We start from the raw sequence: 7,211 nt of genomic DNA, 5'->3' as shown, positions 1-7,211 counted from the left end.
ACTCTTACACTAATGTCAGTGAGTATTGAACACCTGCTCCATAATCTTAGTGTAATATCTTGCCTTTAAAATGGAATTCCATGTGTGACATGCATAACATACAATGCCAAGTCAGATTTATTGCACTTAAACATTACAGATATACCACCGTCTAAATAATCTTCAGGAGTATCCAAATATCCACTCCGAGATAAGATATCTAGTTGCAAAGGAAGTTGTCCGAGTAATTTATTGAAATGGCTATAGTACATTTTGCTGGGGTAAAAATTAAATCAACTTATGAGACAATAATTCATGTTAGTTAGGGAGATTTTAATTCTATTGACATTTTGCATAGGAGAATTCTTTACTGGGGGGAGAGCTGTCCTGTGCATGTAGGATATTGAGCATCCTTGACTTCTACCTACTAGATGCCTGCAGGGCTCACCTTCCCCCTCCACGTGTGACAACCCAAAATAGATCCAGATATTGTGAAATATCCCCTGGGGCAGAGGGAACAAAACTACCCCATAGCTGAGAAACACTGGAGAAACAGTAACTGCTATAACAGAGATTCCAAACATGCAAAAGTTTAGGTAACATAGAAGTTTATTTTGCTCCTAATATTTTGCTCCTGGGCAGGAAAGCAGATTGATGAGTCATCTCTCCTTCACACAGATTCTCAGGGACCCAGCTAGAGACTTGGCCGTCTTCAATAAAGTCCTTCAATGTAGTCTTGCATATCCTATCTAAGGCAGTGAAAAAGAAGAACATCAAAGGGGCACTTCAATGTGCTAAAAACATTGTCCTTGAAGTTACATACATCGTTTTAATTTACTTTCTATTCGTGAGAATAAATTGCATGGCCACATATAACTGCAAAGGAGGATGAGAGATGATCACAGGCTAAAACAGATCATAGATCTGTGCCCAGGAGGAGAAAGAAACTCTTAGTTATCCATCTCCATCCTTCATTCACACATATACCCCATTAACAGTCTTTAACAAAGGGCATGAGCCAAAGTCCTCTTTATTATGACTTTCAGTTCAAACTCCAGAATCGAAAGGTCATACAGAATTTTTTTAAAAATTTTATTATTGTTCAGTTACAGTTGTCCCACTCTTCCCCATTGCTCACCACTGCCCGTTGCCCCCACTCCCATAGTCATCCCCCCATTGTCTCAGCCCATGAGTCCTCTATTCAAGTTCTTTGTTTCCCCCTCCCCCTTCTTTCCCTGATTATCCTCCATTCCCTTCCCCTGTGGTCACTGTCAGTTTGTTCTTTATTTCCAATTCTCTGATTCTATTTTGCTTATTTGTTTGTTTGGTTGATTATGTGCCACTTACAGGTGAGATCATATGGTATTTGCCTTTCGCCGCCTGGCTTATTTCACTTAATATAATGTTCTCCAGTTCCACCCAAGATGTCGCAAAAGAGTTACTTCTTTCCTTCTGCTGCATAGTATTCCCTTGTGTAAATGCACCATGGTTTTTGATCCACTCATTTACTGTTGGCCCTCAGGCTGTTTCTAGTACTTGGTTATTGTAAAATAACACTGCTATGAACATTGGGGTGGATAGATTCATTCCACTGGTGACTCAGAATTCTTGGGGTATAATCCCAGCAGTGGGATCGCTGGATTAAAAGGAAGTTCCACCTTTAGTTTTTTGAGGAAATTCCATACTGTTTTCCACAGTGGCTGCACCAGTCTGCATTCCTACCAACAGTGCACTAGGGTTCCTTTCTCTCCACAACCTTGCCAGCACTCATTTGTTGATTTATTAATGATGGCCATTCTGACTGGTAGGGAGTGGTATTTCACTGTGATTTTAATTTGCATCTCTCTGATGGCTAGTGATGCTGAGCATTTTTTCATGTGACTCTGGGCCCTCTGAATGTCCTCCTTGGAGAAGTGTCTGTCCTCCTGGAGAAAGGAGAAAAGGAGAGAAACATCAATATGTGGTTGCTTCTTGTGTGCCCCATTCTGGGGACCTGGCCCACAATCTAGGCATGTGCCCTAGACTAGGAATTGAACCAGCACCCCTTTGGTTCACAGGCCAGCACTCAATCCACTGAACCACACCAGCCAGCACTCTTTGCCCAATTTTTACTTGGGTTGCTTTTATTCCTGGAGTGGAGTTGTGTGAGTTTTTTAATAAATTTTGGAGATCAAACATTTGCCTAAGTTATCATTGGCAAAGATATTTTTCTATATGGTCAGTTCCTTTTCCATTTTGTTAATGTTTTCTTTAGCTGTGCAGAAACTTTTTAGCTCCATATAGTCCCATTTGTTTATTCTTTCTTTTTTATCTCCCTTGCCCTAGGGGATGAGATATCTGAAAATTTCCTGCCTATGTTTTCCTCTAGGATTTTTATGATGTTGTGACTTATATTAAGTCTTTTATCCATCTTGAGTTTATTCTGGTGTGTGGTGTAAATTGGTCTAGTTTCATTTTTTTGCATGTATTTGTGTAGATTTCCCAACACCACATATTGAAGAGGCTCTTTTAACTCCATTTTATGTTCTTGTCCTGTTTGTCAAATATTAACTGACTGTATTTGACATGAGTTTATTTCTGGCCTCTCTATTTTGTTCCATTAGTCTATGCATCTATTCTTATGCTTGTACCAGACTATTTTGACCTTGTAATATAATTTGATATCAGGTATTGTGATCCCTCCTACTTTGTTGTTCTTTCTAAAAATTGTTGAGTATATTCAGTGTTGTTTATGGTTCCACATAAATTTTTGAAATACTTGTTCTATATCTGTGAAATATGTAATTGATATTTTGATAGGGATTACATTGAGTCCAGAAGTAATTCTTCATGGTCCCATGTCCTATGAACTAAAAGGGAATTTATCTGCCTCACCTATAACCTACAAACTCCTAACAAACAGATATTTATCACTTCTTAGAAGACATGGCATATATATTATTTTATTTTCATTCCATTGTCAGAAGCTAAACACAAGACCGTACCAGACTGTAGGAGAGTTTGGAATACTTAGCCTACACAAAAATGAGAAGGAACTTGATTGTGATGAATAGGCAGCAAAGCTGTCAGTGTCTGGCACACAGGCCAATTTGAGGAAAGAGATACAACAGTGAAAAATTAGGCCCCAGGTAATATTGACTACGAGGCATGCCTATGGTATTTTGGTTCTAAATGAGCAGTCAGTGGTTTTCTATGGGAGATTAGAAGTCATTTCCCCTATGGCAGAGAATGGCAGGACACAGACTTAGTACAATGGAAGGGTATTGTTCCCAAGTGAAGTGCAAAACTCAAAAAACAAAGAAAATGCTTCTTATTTAAAGAAAAAAAATCCATGGATTGGAAGAGGACTTTACAGGCACAGCTTTACAGGCACGTGATTTTCCAAAGGTCATTCTGGATAGTATGGAAACTGTGTTCAAGGTACCTTTAGATCTCAGGGGTTGGGGGGTAGAAAATTATTTAGGAATAGGTAAAAAGTGATTTGATAAGATTGGACTTCCTCAGGTTACACTAACACGGAAGGGCTGGTGAAAGGTAGGGACAAACCCTCATTCTCTTCAATGCTACTTCAGTTTTAGCTTCGCCATTACATTTCTGTCTGTTTCCTGAATGTGAATACGTCTGTTTGTAGATTTTTTGATATGTAGTTTCTAGAACTTTTGGCAAAGAAAAATTGTACCAGACAAGTTAAACCATCAAGGGAGACTTTATCCATACCATTGCAATAGGAGAGAGACATTGAACTCAGCTCCACTGAAACAAAAGGCACCAGAGTTTTTTAGAACTGGAGTGGATGAGTACTAGGATGGGAAAGCACTGGAGGACCTTAGGGGGCAAGTTGGCCAATGCAGTTTGGCCAATTGTGTTTGCTAATTGCTGCTTATTGCAGTTAGGATCATATTCTCCCCCAGGGGCTAGAAGACAGGAGATGATTACATTTAAAGTGATGGCTCTCAGGTCCTTAAGAAAATATTCCTGGGTTGTAAAACTGGCAACAAGGTATGAGAAGTTTTACATCTTAAAGACAGAGGAAAGGAATTTACAATGGAAAGTTTTCTAGAGTGAATATTCTAAGACAGGTCAGAAGCCTATAGTTAGAAGACATGTGTCTAATGTTTAGTCAGTCTGAGGGAAACACTAAGGCTGTCTATTGGCCACTAAAATACAAATTATTTGAACAAATAATGAAGGATAACTATCCCAATCTGGCAAAGAAAATAGACTTCCAGGAAGTCCAGGAAGCTCAGAGAGTCTTCAAGAAGGTGGACCCAAGGAGGAACACACCAAGGCACATCATAATTACATTAGCCAAGAGTAACATGAAGGAGAGAATTCTAGAAGCAGCAAGAGATAAGGGGACAGTCACCTACAAAGGAGTTCCCATCAGACTGTCAGCTGATTTTTTAAAAGAGACCTTACAGGCAAGAAGGGGCTGGAAAGAAGTATTCCAAGTCATGAAAGGCAAGGACCTACATCCAAAATTCCTCTATCCAGCAAAGCTTTCATTTAGAATGGAAGGGCAGATAAAGTGCTTCTCAGATAAGACCAAATTCAAGGAGTCCATCATCACCAAGCCCTTATTATATGAAATGTTAAAGGGACTTATCTAAGAAAAAGAAGATAAAAAATATGAACAGTGAAAGGACAGCAAACTCACAGTTACTAACTACCACACCTAAAACAAAAACAAAGTAGACAGCTAGATCAGGAGCGAAGCCACAGAGATGGAGATCACATGGAAGGTTAGCAACTGGGGAGTGAGAGGAAGAGAAGGGGGAAGAAGGTACAGAGAATAAGTAGCATAGACGGTGGGGAGAAAATAGACAGGGGGAGGGCAAGTGTGGGAAATGTAGAAACTAAAGAACTTATGACACATGGACATGAACTAAAAGGGGGATGGGGGAGGGGGTGTCCAGGGTGGAGGGAAATGAGGGAGAAAATGGGACAACTCTAATGGCATAATCAATAAAATATATTATATATATAATATAATATATAGTACAGTGTAGATGTAGTCATCTATTCATGCAGTCCAAAAGTCCATTAGCTGCGTGGTGACTCATATAAATCTCTCAATTTAAATGGTTCATCTTAATCATGTAAAATGATTATAGATGTTGGCTTTTAGGAAACAAAGCTAAGAAATTTCCTTTGGTTCTACACTTGGTCCCTTTGATATTCTTTGTTACTTCTATTCTTGAGTAAACCTTAATTTTAATAATTATATATTTTATATAGTCATCCAAACCTTTGGAAAAATATTGAAGTAGGTAAAGCTAAAGTGATAATATACAGGTTATCTATTTTTATTACAAACCTTATGCCCAATTGGTAACAACTAACACAATTATATTAGCATTTAAGACACGAGTCTTGGTTACTTGTTCATAAGTATTTGATAAATACCTAGCCAAAATCCAGATATACAATGTCTGCACTGTCTCCCATATCCTAATGCAGAAAAGAACCAGTTAGTGTGATGTGACTAATTTCAGGGTCATCTTCTCTCATCATCCATGCAATAAATTTAACCTTTAAAAATTTCATGTTTCTTCTCTGAATATTTGGGCAACTTAATTCGTTGGGAACCACCCTACCTGGTTTCAGAAGCTGTAACCACCTTTCCCCATGGCTAAGGCTGAGTAAAAAGACCTTGGGACCATAGCCACTAAGGAGACAAAACTTATCCTCCCAGCAGGGCACAGACTCTGCCCCCTTTATTTCATCCTGCTTGGCCCCTGGAGGATGGCTGGTTAGTCAACAAAGGTAAGATTCCTCAAGGAAGGAACAACCTAAGACAGGCAGAGTCATGAAGGGGCCATCAGGGAAGGACTTAGGGGACTATAGAAAAGGGGTGATGGACCTTCACGCCTTGGCTTTGTCATAGCCTGAGTCCTTGTTCCATCTGTAAGAAATCTCCTAATCTCTTGGCTGCCTTACTTCCCCTGCCTGACTTAAGCCTAAAACAAGGCTGGAGGCAGGTTGGGCCCTGTGCTGGTGGTGATCAGGCCTAAGAAAGAAAGCATAAAATCCTGTGAAACATGTTTTGTTAAGAACACCCTCAATTTAAATGTTAAGGGTTCAAACACAAAGTGAGTTTGTTTCCCAAAGATTTATGGCCCTTTGGGGGTCACTCTATCTATCTGACCCCGACTCAGAATAAGCCTTTATAGTTCTTTGAATGCTATCTATTTCTTGATTGTTACTGCCTGACAAGCCTTAAGAATTTATAAAGAAGTTTTACCTAACTGTTTAAAAAGTGGTATAACTATTTAAGTTAACTTTTATTTTTTACTTATGAAGTAAATTGAAATGAAATAGAATTTAAATATTATTGTCTTTCTCTAAATTTCATAAATATAAAATACATATACAATAAATGATTGATCATTCTCTGTTCCTTTAAAAAATTTTAGACTTATCAGAAAGAGAAAACTTTATTACACATTCTCATAATTTCTCAGTAAAAGGAATAGTCACAATATCCTGTCATTAAGCATATGAGACATGGTAACAATTATGATAAATAACGAATTTATTTTTACAGACTTAACAAAATTCCATTGGCAGTATAGTAATTAATGATAAAGTTTAGTTAGAGAATTTTCAGAAGTAAAGGTACACTGAAAAGTAAAGATTTAGTGCTCGCTTCGGCAGCACAGACACTGAAACCAGAACGATGCAGAGGAGATTAGCACGGCTCCTGCGCAAGGATGACATGCAAATCTGTGAAGCATTCCATATTGAAAAAAAAAAGAAAATTAAAGATTTAGTCCTTTGCAGTCAGGAGTCAGGGAAGCCACGTAAGGTTATAATTCTGTGAAAAATAATAAGCTCATGTATTTAACATCTGTACTATGGAATAGTCATTATTAAATTAAAGTTCTAAGATGTGTGGTAAATTTTCATCCTGTTGAGTCATGACCTTGGATTTAATTGCTTTGAGCCGAACACATTAAATCAAGTCCTTCTGACAGTGAATATGCTTAGTTGACTCTTTAGTATTTGGATTTCAGTGTACTTATGATGCTGTCTGTTGAATATATAATACTTTAGCAAAGCGAAGAAATAAACCACCAGTATGTATTTCCTAAATCGTCAGCAAAAAAATGATCAAACACTGGTGTTTAAAAAACTGTGAGAACTGTATTATCTCACAGTTTTGGGGGCTGGAAGTTAGACACCAAAGTTTCAGCAGGGCACATGTCCTCATCAGGCCCTAGGCATAAATT

At 38.2% G+C, this 7,211-nt stretch overlaps 1 non-coding gene across 1 annotated transcript; it reads left to right on the top strand.

Moving 5' to 3' along the window:
- Window positions 1-6,620: 6,620 nt before the first annotated feature.
- Window positions 6,621-6,727, top strand: LOC118987857 (U6 spliceosomal RNA). Its single transcript, XR_005066659.1, has one exon. It is a non-coding gene; the product is annotated as a U6 spliceosomal RNA (small nuclear RNA).
- Window positions 6,728-7,211: the final 484 nt, after the last annotated feature.

This window comes from Sturnira hondurensis, unplaced genomic scaffold (genome assembly GCF_014824575.4).
Source record: "Sturnira hondurensis isolate 20B ecotype Veracruz unplaced genomic scaffold, ASM1482457v3 Scaffold0005329, whole genome shotgun sequence".
NCBI lineage: Eukaryota > Metazoa > Chordata > Mammalia > Chiroptera > Phyllostomidae > Sturnira > Sturnira hondurensis.
This window is presented reverse-complemented; position numbering and strand designations above follow the sequence as displayed.